Here is an 8,905-nt window from a genome sequence, read left to right on the forward strand (position 1 = left end):
TACAATTTGAAAGGCGTTTTTTTTAAATATGGATTTCATGTTATACAACTAAAACGTGCAGGTCTTTTCATATAATGTCATAATAACACTAATTAAAATAATATTTGTTGAAGATAATAATCCTAAATGTGTAATTGTAAAATTAACACAGAGGGAAATTATTCAAAATAGATTGTTGGGTCCGATTTCATAAGGAACTTGTGTGAGTAAACCCTCATCCACCCAACTCAACCAATTAATAAAGTTTCAGCAGTATCCGAAGGCAATATTATTGTTGCATATAACTTTCTTCTTACATTGCCATATTAATATTTTTTTCCAATGTATGCATCTAGGAGAGTTATTGAGGGCCAATCGGGATGAAAATGATGAACAGGATGGATTTTCTTTTAAAAATGATTTACATGACAATGAAAAGGAGCATAGTGATCTGCCTGAAAAAGAGTTTTCAATCAGTGCATATGTTATAGTACCAGCTAGGATATTGGTCAGTGACATGGTCATTGACGAAGAAAATGGAACAAAAACTGAAACTAGAAGCATTTATGGAGATGCATGCTGAGAATTACACTGAGAGATGAAAAAAACGTATTAAGGAACAAACACAAATCATAGACATTCTATTGACAGGAAAGTTAATGGGCTTTGCCAGGACACATCGCTAGATTGTATGATGGCTGATTGGGTAACATTAGTAATGGACTGGCAGCTGATGGAGGTGGAGAGCAATAAGCTTGGTTCAGAATCAAAATATGTATTTATACCGGAGGAATCCAATGAGCTTTTACAGCTTTTTTTCACAGATGTCCAGGGAGTTCATGATTTAGTGGAGCAGAAAGGACATTTTTCATAGGAATCGTTCAAATTGTGCTCAAGATGTCCACAATAGTGTATGTTTTCAGAACAAGTTGGCAGCCACTTCTTAAGATGGCCGCCAATGCTTTCTATTACTGAAATTGACCAAGTTGTCCATTTTGGATTATTTAAGTGTTTCATGGGAGAAAGGAAAATCATTTATATGTTTATGAGTGTGCAGCAACTGATTTTACTTTTTTGTCAACTTCTTAAATAATTTATTTGCATCACTTCAGGACAATGTGATGAGAATAGGTAAAAAAATGAGTAAATATCAATGCACTACCAGGGCATACTGGAGACATCACTGCTCTACAACTCAGCATGGGCTTCAGTTGTACTGTGAAAAAAGTTCAACAAACATAAAAAATAACTGGGTGTTGGAGGGTGATGTGTAACGAGGCTTCAGGTTATTCGTTAACTCTTCTATTTTCGCAACATATGGCGGTTTTGAGAACTAAATTTAACCCATCCAGGTGATGGGCTGCTACTAGCTTATAACTAATACCTTGTAGATCTCCACAAGGAGCATAAACCATCTCTGGTTATCCTTGCAGCGACTTTTGGGTTGCAATCGAACAAAGACGGTCACTGCATTGTGCGATTTCAAATGGGCTTAAGCAGCCGTCTTGAACACTCTTCTTTCCGATATTAGGAAACCACTGGAGATACGCACTTTTAAATATAGATTGAAAACGTGTTTAGTTTGTTGTCCTTCCCCCTCACCTCTGATTAGCAAGGTTGGCTACGTGCGGTGTGAAAGAAGTTCAGCATACAGTACGTACAAAAATAATACGCAAATATAATTCTAAACATAGCTCTATGGCTCATAAGACGAATGTCTATTTAAGAACACTGGGCTGGCAGCTCTGAAATCCAGATTTAGAATACTTCCACGCAACTATCTTAAAATTAAACAAATTATTTGGTGATGCAGCCACGTTGGCCATGGTGGACAAGCCGAATTAACAACAAAAACGCAATACATTCATCAATAACATTGTGGCTTTCAAAGAACAAAATCTATAAGAGATCATATCCGGGCAATGGACCTTCTTCACAGCATACGATATGTGAAATAAGTGGAATAATACGTGGTTCTCAAAAAGCTGGTGGTCTCGGTCCACTAAAAAAAGTTACATTTGATATTTATAATAATTTGGCATATTTATCTAGGAGGACAAAACGTGTATTAGCTGACATGCAGTGATGTTTAACAAGCACAATGTAGTCTTGGGAAAGAGATAACTAGTGAATTTACTCCAGCAATAGTGACATGACTAAATAATACGATTGATACATTTAGGAACTCTGAAAGCAACCTGCCTATAACATGACCAATTCACTCAGAATGTGCCGGATCTCTCACCAGACCTTGGGGAAAAAAATTACGTTTTTATTACATTTCAAGCAGAGCCCGGTACAGAGCACAAGCTGCGACGCAGGGATGAGGTGGGTTTCAGAAATAGGTCTACAACTCTGTACCTCCTGTGTTTAGATGACGGAGGGGAAATGAGTGGGGACACGTTGTACCTTTACGTGGAGAGGGGAACATAAGGGAGCTTAAGCAAGAGGACAGAGAGCGGTGAGAAGGAGGCGTAGGCAGTCTCTGGAAGTTTAGCAGTGTAGAGCTTGCATGGTACTTGGATGGGTGACCACTATGATGCACAGACATGTTGTTATAGGGTTGCAGGGATGCGCGGTGGGCTACAGAGGACAGTTACACTCTCTTCTTCTTTGATATCGCGTTTATGCCTTTCCGACTTCACCAACCCACACTGACCGGCATGGTGAAGTATGGTCAGATAACTACCACGTCTCAGGTGCTTATAGGGCAGCCCCTCATCCAACAGTGGATTGACAAAAAGGGCTGTGCATGAAAGGAACTTGATCGTGTTCACAATTTGATTCTGATAGTGCAATACAGACGTAATTGTTTGCAATACGTGCATAAAATATACATAAACATCAAATGTAATTCACATGCTATTATCAGCATTGTGACATGACGTTATGTTTAAGTAGATGCCAATAACGTCACTCGGCGGCTCACTTTGTAAGAGCATTCTAGTTTCAGAAAAATAATTTGTCTGTTCTCTCCAGCAATATTGACCACAATCCTCAAGTCTTATCTTTTTCACACGAGTCTATGTTTTTGTCATACTCTCGTTTGGCTTGATAACCTTTCAGAGCAATTGAAAGCCACAAAGCCGACATGAAATGCACCACTTTCATGCCGATGCTTAAGCCTCTTTAGAAATTCTGCCTTCACCAATGTTATACATCCAAAACTTTGTGACAAGTAACGAATCGATGTGTATTGACCATGCCTTGTTCTTTCTATTTATTATTCTATCAGAACCATAGCCTATTCAATATATAAGTATAAACATTGTACTTTACTCTGAGAAGCAAATGTTTTCTTTTCAAGTGAAAAGTAATGTTTTCATGCTTGAAGACTAAACTCAGCCAAAAGAAGCACTCCTTTTGATCTTCAATATTTCGTACTGAATTGTGCCTTTTACAAATACCATCATTCATTATGCAACAGCTGGGATGCCTTGAACTATATAGCACATCAAAACACTCATTCTGTCCATAATTGGAACTGAGGCTAAATGTTAAGTATCCACTACGATATCATTATACAGACTTTCGTTTACAACACAAAAGACGGTATGACATGAAAGTCAACAAAATGTACCTCCCCTGTTTATAAATATGTTCTCTATGTAGCTGTGAACCTATTTAGTATTTAGGAAAATAAAGAAAGTTTCTTCAAACACTTTCTTTCTGGCAACAAACTATGTGCACCGCATCCTGGAATCCGTGGGTTAAAACCAATTGCGGCTTTTGGACTGAAATGCCTACTTCAGTGGCACAATGAATGATGGTACTGTGATGAAAAACTCTCAGGATATTCGCAGAGGACACTAATAAATGTGATTGTTCAACCCTGGAGCATGTGTTTTGCATCCAAGTTGTTAAAGAAGTTCACCATCCTCACTAACTCTTCACAAATCACGTGCACATTGGGCTCTGTTTATAAAGGAAGCCTGCCTTGTCTGGCTCTATGCGCTTGATGTCTTTTAAATTATTCCTATAAATCATTTAGTCCTAATGAGTTAAACTTAAACACTGATTCCCTGTGACCGTTTTTCCCCATAACTGTGCCTGGCAGAACGAATACTCTTTGTGTGTTGTTAATTTGACAGAAATTGTAAAATGTACTCTTGCCCAGAATGTGTAAATCACTTTTGTGGATTCTGGCCTCTAGAGAATATAAAGTGACTACGAAATTGTTTTGCCGGTCTTGATTATTGCCTTCTGTGTGATGTATTATATTATTATTTTTCTTATGCTGTTGCAATTCTATGGCAGTCTGGTCTGTCAAGGACGTCTCTATTATGTTAAGGGATCCTGAGGGCATATCCTTCTATAGAAAAAGTAGTCGATTAAAACAACTATTATCAAGCTACCATCATCATCAATTATTATCGTAACTATCACCACTATTAACTGTTCACAACATCGTCATTGACAAATATTACTATAATCAATTTTCACCATCGTAATTGTAGATTCTACATATTATCACAACTGTCGATTCTGTAGATGATCCTCATCACTCTGCACCCAAAGCAGTTTACCTGCTATGAGAATATTTTATCAGAAGATGAGTTACTCATGAAATATATTTATGTATCTGAGCATTATCAGATTACAATTCACAATAGGTTTTGTGGACGTGGAGATGACATCTCCAGTTTAAATATTTTTTTCAAATGCGTCATGAGTACAACATCGTCCATAGGAAGGATGCAAATGTAGTAAGTATTTGTTATCATGCTTGCATCACTGGGAGTTCACATTTTAGAGATGAAACACTTTGTTAAATTATTTAATAGCTGCTGTTTCTTTCTGCTCTTTCAAGAATGTCTCACTGGCTACCATTTCACGAATGCTCTAATAATGATATGCCACTGAGTTCAGTTAATAGACACTCAACACAAATATTAAATTTCTGAACAAAAACATTTAAATATACATTTTCAGATACATAAAATAATTGGCTGAATTAACACGCCCTCTCTAAGCATACATGCCAAACGATGATACTTAAGATTACTGTGTCAACGTGAGTGGGTACTTTTACGCATGGCTGGTTTGTGTCAAAACTAAATGGTGTACCGCTAAATTATCTCCAAATTTATATATCTCATTACCTCACTCCCTGGCATACAGCATTCAATGGTGGCCACTCAGTGTCAACCTACATAAAACAAGTAAGTTGTCACTCGGATCATATAAATTGTATCTATTGAGTGGTGGTAGGACAAGGACATCTTGAAACGTGTCCATTCTGAAATGCATTATTTTTTTTATATGCAAACTATTATTTGACAATACAGAGCTTGGAATTTAGGTTGAATACAAAGAATGGGAGCTGAGAAGCCGCTGCATGTATTCACGTCATGTGCAGAGAGCTGAAGCACGGCTATTTAAATTTGCTCTCATTTGATTAGACAAGTTGAGAGCGGTATAGTCAGCAATTGAACACTTTGAGCTCAGCAGAGCATTTCAGCCACTCTGTGCCAGAAAACTTTGATGAGAAATTGCACTTGCACAACAAAATCAGTTCGGCTATATTGTATTGATTCAGTCATTTTGACGTCATGTTATAAATATATATATGTTTGCATGTAGGGAACATGAACAACCAGTGTGTTTTTTTGTAGCATCAAGGTCATTTTAAAGACTTCTATCACAGCCTTTCCCCCAGGTGTGTCAAGCGGTGCTCGCATGCCACCCTACAGCACAAATTCACTGCGGTCACCACTCCGCACACTCCAACCCGTGTACACTTTCATCCCGTGCTCCTGTTTTTTATTGAGTGTCAAACAACACAGAGACGCATGTGCATAAATGCATGTGGCCGTGTGCATAATGCAAAGTAACATATAAAAGGAAAAGTTGTGAATGTGTGTCTGTTCAAAATGTTTAGAGTACTTCCCGACATGCAACAAACTGGAAATTTTCCGTGAGGGTACTTTCCAGACTGTACACCATGCACAAATTATAAAAATACACTTTTTTGTGTGTGGGGGGGGGGAGCTCAATAATACATATATTTTTTGCACGGCAAGTGAACTGTGACGTCAAATCTGTCACGTGACCCGCGCATTTGGAAGCGTAACGCATTGTAGTGTAGTGGTTAGCGCGCCGCGCTACGAACCCGGCCATCCGAGTTCGATTCCCGCTCACGGCCAACACCGGTGATGATTATTTGAACCGGTCCTGGGCCCTCCCCTAGGTCGATTCAGCCTCAAACAAGTAATTGGTGTGGTGTGTGAACATCGCCACTGGGGAGACAAAGGCGGCCGGGCGTGGTGAATCCAAGTCCAGGGCGAAGCCGGGTAGTGCAGCTAGTGCAAAATAAAATAAAAACATCAACAGTTCTTAAAAAAACTGCAAAGTGATCCTCTTGTCTTAGGTTTTCATCAAGTAGATTTTAGAAAATGTGTCCGACTGGCAGACAGTGAGACATCGTGACATAATTAAGTGTAGACCGGTGTTGTCGATATTCGGACTAAGGACAGTCCCTCCAGATTGTTGCGGGCAAAAATCGTTGATTATGCGGCACGTTTTCTTAAAAAATGCGATGGAATATGCGGGATATTTATGCAATTTTATGCGATTAAATTGCGGGAACTTGCAAAAACTGCGGTTTGATGAAAAAGAGAAAATAAAGTGATTCCCCCAACACCCTATTCACTAGGCTACTACTTTAATGTAAAGAGTAATTTCTTATTACTTCCTATGATAAGCAAGCATACTACATCACAGAAAGTGCTGGGAATATTTAAGTTCTCATCTTGTTTTATTTCAGACCTTAACAAACAGATGGCTCAAACTTACAAAACATTGAGTCGAACAAGTTCTGTAGCTTAACAAAATGAATATGCTACAACTTCTGTAAAAATGAATAAATAAAATATTAAAAAATAAAATGTGTGCTTCCTGTTTTACAAAGGTAGCTATACAAAACAGACATCTTCTGTTAAAATAAGTGTTTTCAGTGCACAGTAACGTAAGCAATACAGTAACAGTACAGTCTTACAGTAATGTAAATTTACATACTACTAACAAAAAAGTGCAATCTTACAACTGTAAAGTTGCATAAACTCCTGAATAAAACTAACTACGTAGCCTCTAACACTGGCCAATCATTCACCGTCCTCATCCTCCATCCCCTCTCCCTCAGTGTCCATCTCCTCCCCCTCCACCATCTCCTCCCTCTCAAATGCTCCACTGCGGACTCGTTGGTTATGGTAAAGGAAGACCGAGGCTTTGAGGTTTTGGTTGGTAGTTGATCTTCTTCCGTTAGACAACACTAGTTTGTAGATGCTGTTGCTGATTCCGCTGCTGCTTTAACCATCCTCGAATGTTTGTCGGTTGCAAAGTGACTGTCCAGCGTCGACTTCCGCCTGTGGTCCAACACGCAGTTGCACGGAGTGCAACATAATTTGCCCCCACTGTCATGTAACACACTGGGAAACTGCTTTGCGCGGTCTTTTGCGCTTATGTTTGTTGGCAAATGAGAAAGATTTGCGGGCTTCATCATGGTTTCATTGGCATCGCGGGGTTTGCAGCTTTTCAATGATGTCGCGTAATGAGCGACGTCACTTCATAACGTTCCCATGGCAACAGGGGAAATGGCTGCGCTTGTGTGAAGTAAACGCAACATTTTCAACTTTCTGCTAAGATATATGTGACTTTTTGCAACGAAAATGCGGGGATTATGAAATCATGCAAGCCCGCATATTTTGCGCGCGGAAATCTGCAATTTATGCGGCGAAAGTGCGGCGTATTTGAAAAAACGTGCCCCCCGCATAAATATGCGGGCTTTGGCTGATTTTGCGTGGAATCTTGCGATCGCATAATCGCGTTTTTCTGGAGGGACTGTAAGGACATTAAAATAGTCACCAATACTCTCTGCTTTTCGTTGCACTTTTCTGGGATTAGAATGGATTTATCGGACATAGTGGGGCATGCTATTCCAATTAATAAGTAGCCAAATGTCTGGGGTTCTGATGGTCAAAATTTTTACTTTTTCAGCCCAAATTAGTGAGCCAATTATGGCATGTTATTTCCACATTCTCATGGTTGTCAGGGTGTCATGCTCCCAACAGGTTCTAAAGAAACCAATTAATTAATTAATATTATATCCGAATGATAACTGTCATGCACTCTATACTGGATTACCGGCATCCAAATGAAATGCTCACAACTGGTGAAATATTCAGCTGCCCCATCAATTTTTATTGCTATAAACGAGACCATGTCACGCCATTTTTAAATCCTTTATATTAAGTTCGCTTGCTTGCTTGCTTGCGTGCTTGCGTGCTTGCTTGCTTGCTTATGACCGTGCAAATCTTTCGGTCGTTTTTTAACCCACTTCCCGTGATCCAATCGAGCTGACATTTTGCACACAGACTCGTTGTGCGAGACAATTAATGTTCGTGAAAATTTTTTCCAAAATTTTACACGATTTAGGGAAAACAAATTAAATATTTAATTACCAATTGCTTAATACTGGCAGACAATCATCTGACCCATAGGTGGCAGCCATCTCAAGTCAGAGGACGAGAGGACTCTAGCCGCCACGCATATAAAGGATTTATAGTAAAAAACTTTGTTTTTACGGGTTATACTTATTAAATCCTTTATATTAAGTTTGCTTGCTTAGGACCGTGCAATTCTTTCCGTCGTTTTTTAACCCACTTCCCGTGATCCAATCGAGCTGACATTTTGCACACAGACTCGTTGTGCATGACGATGCATTTTCGTGAAAAAAATTCCCACAATTTTACACTGTTTAGGGAAAAATGTTTAAATATTTAATTACCAATTGTTTAATGCTGCCAGACAATCATCTGACCCATAGGTGGCAGCCATCTCAAGCCAAAGGACGAGAGGACTCTAGCCGCCCCGATGCCACGCATATAAAGGATTTATAGTGAAAAACTTTGTTTTTACGGGTTTACTT

This window comes from Lethenteron reissneri, chromosome 13, assembly GCF_015708825.2.
Source record: "Lethenteron reissneri isolate LAM-NWPU_2019-01 chromosome 13, ASM1570882v1, whole genome shotgun sequence".
Lineage (NCBI taxonomy): Eukaryota > Metazoa > Chordata > Hyperoartia > Petromyzontiformes > Petromyzontidae > Lethenteron > Lethenteron reissneri.